Genomic DNA, 3,002 nt, shown 5'->3' with positions numbered 1-3,002 from the left:
TTTTTTATTATTTTTTTCAGTCATGTTTCAAGTTTTTCAAATTTCTTTTCTGAAAAGAAATAATTTTGGTTACTTATATTACATTTCTGATCAGAAGAACAGAATTAGTGAACTCTTTCATGTGAAGAACGTACAACTAAATTAACTATAATTTTTACAGTAGTTTTGAGTAAGTTATAAACCACACATGGTCAAAAATGCTTTATTTACTGTAATAAAATATATATAACTTACAATTTGCCACTTTTAAGTGTATAGCTAAGTGGTATTAATTACATCCATAGTGCTATGCAACCATTACCACTATCTGTTTTCACACTTTTTCATTACCCAAATAGAAAATCTGTACCCATTAAGCAATAACTTCCCATTCTTTTCTCTGTACCAGTCCCTGGTACCCTCTAATCAACCTTTTGTCTCATTGAATTTGCCTAGATATTTCATATACTCAGATTTTGGTTGTGTTAATGGCATATAGCATTTATGGGGAGATGAAATCAGTTAACAATCTACTCTTCCAGTTTGGGAATTGTGCTTGTGCATCCTAAATCAGATGCAGGCCAAAGAGTGAGAATCCAGTTAGATCCATGTATATATTCAATATATTTCAACTCTCTACTATGTAGCAGGGAATTCTGCTTATTCCCTTATGACCTAGTTTCTTAGTGAAACTCTTCATCATTACTTGGAGGAAATGGACTATATCTGTAAGAACCACAGATTAACTATTGTGATGGTAATATGAATCTTGTTTACAGTGTACTTTGGTAAGGAAAGTAGGCATACTCTACAATAAAATGATGGAGATTAGCTATTTCACACGCGTATTTATTTATGTGTTGGAATTCAGGACCAAGACAGTCTACTTTAAGGAGCCTCTGCCCTCTCATATCCCCTCATCCCGTCACCACTTACCGCATTCCTTCACTGCTATTACCACTGTACTGCACACATGAAATAAAACCATAATTTGACCTAGTGTCACAGCCTCGAGTGTTCCTAAAATTTATCTATCAAAATCTTCTAAAACAGACTTCCTCTGATGTTAACATTTTCTCCAAATATACTTCTCTAGGAATAGTGAAAAGAGCTTCGCCATATTTAATAAGTACTAGTTTTTTCAGTTACTGATTATATAGATCATATATATAAACACAAATGATTAAAGTTTTACTGCTTGAATAATTCCAAGAGAGGATGGACTGGTACTTGGGTAGGAGAAATTTTCAAAGGACATTAGGAGAAGGAAGGGAAAAATGAATGGGGGGAAATCGGAGGGAGAGATGAACCATGAGAGACTATGGACTCTGAGAAACAATCTGAGGGTTTTAGAGGGGAGGGGTGGGGTTAGCCCAGTGATGATTATTAAGGAGGGCACGTACTGCATGGAGCACTGGGTGTTATATGAAAACAATGAATCGTGGGGCACTACATCAAAAATTAATGGTGTATTGGGGCGCCTGGGTGGCTCAGTCGTTAAGCGTCTGCCTTCGGCTCAGGTCATGGTCCCAGGGTCCCGGGGTCCTGGGATCGAGCCCCACATCGGGCTCCCCGCTCTGCGGGGAGCCTGCTTCTCCCTCTCCCACTCCCCCTGCTTGTGTTCCCTCTCTCACCCAATCTTTAAAAAAAAAAAACTAATGGTGTATTGTATGTTGACTAACATAACAAAATAAAATTTAAAAAATAAAAATTTTTTTAAAAGAACGTTAATGCTACACATTTTTAATTTAAAGTTTAATTCCTCTAGTTTAAGAGTAAACACTTTCCTATATTTTCTTAAATCTATGAGTAGGAAATGACAAATTATACAGAGAAACTGCTATCTTACTCTTTCGTCATATAGAAAGTACACATATGTTGAATATAAATCATAACAGAGGCATAGATATCTTTCTTTGTGCATATAAGCTTACAACTGGAACTAGTAACCTGCCTCTTCATTCTAGAGAAATGCTGCTAAAAGGGACTTCACCCCTTCTGTCCTGATACAGATCTTTGCTCTATCATGCTGCAGACCAAAAGGGAACAAAACTACTGACTTGTTTCAATTTGGAATTTAATCTGTCTCATTTAGGGTTAAATAATTTTGGTAATCACATGGGCTACACCCTAGGGAATATTTTAGTCCTACCCAAGTTAAAATTTAAAGAATAGGGAAGAGTTGAAGAGTTATGAACTATACTTAACTAGCTTACTCCAAAGTATCTGGGCACTTGAACTATTATGCTTTTAAGATCAGTATCAAATCCCTAGGTAAGAAGGGTTTAAGTGGAAAATTATAAAGTGTTTCTGTTTTACAGTGTTTTTCCATTTTTGCATTAATATAAGTATCTAATAAATTCGTTCCTATGAGAATTAACTGAGATACTGGAAACTGAGGAAATTATAATTTGAAGTTAACCTTTAAGTTAAATGTTCATTTTATGAACTCTTGCCATTTGCAACGATGTGGATCGAATTAGAGGGTATTATGCTAAGCGAAATAAGTCAATCAGAGAAAGACAATTACCCATGATCTCACTCATATGTGGAATTTAAGAAACAAAACAGAGGGTCATGGGGAAGGGAGAAAAAAATAAAACAAGATGAAATCAGGGAGACAAACCATAAAAGACTCCTAATCACAGGAAACAAACTGAGGGTTGCTGGAGGGGAGGGCGGTTGGGGGATGGGGCTACTGGGTGATGGACATTAAGGAGGGCATGTGATGCCATGAGCACTGGGTATTATATAAGACTAATCACTGACCTCTACCTCTGAAACCAATAATACATTATAGGTTAATTAATTGAACTTAAATAAAAATTAAAATAAAAAATAATTTAAAAAGTTAAATGTTCATTTTATTTAACTCCAATATATAACAGCTATTCATGAAAATATTTGATATTAAGGATAATATTTAACTACTTGCCAGGCTATAAGGAATTTCTTCTAATTAAAGCACCAATTGTACTTGAATGAAAAGCACAGCTATTTACCTATTACATCTTACCCTTTAG

The sequence above is a fragment of the Neomonachus schauinslandi genome, chromosome 3 (genome assembly GCF_002201575.2).
Source record: "Neomonachus schauinslandi chromosome 3, ASM220157v2, whole genome shotgun sequence".
NCBI lineage: Eukaryota > Metazoa > Chordata > Mammalia > Carnivora > Phocidae > Neomonachus > Neomonachus schauinslandi.
The sequence above is the reverse complement of the archived record's forward strand: the minus strand, read 5'-3'. Positions refer to the sequence as shown.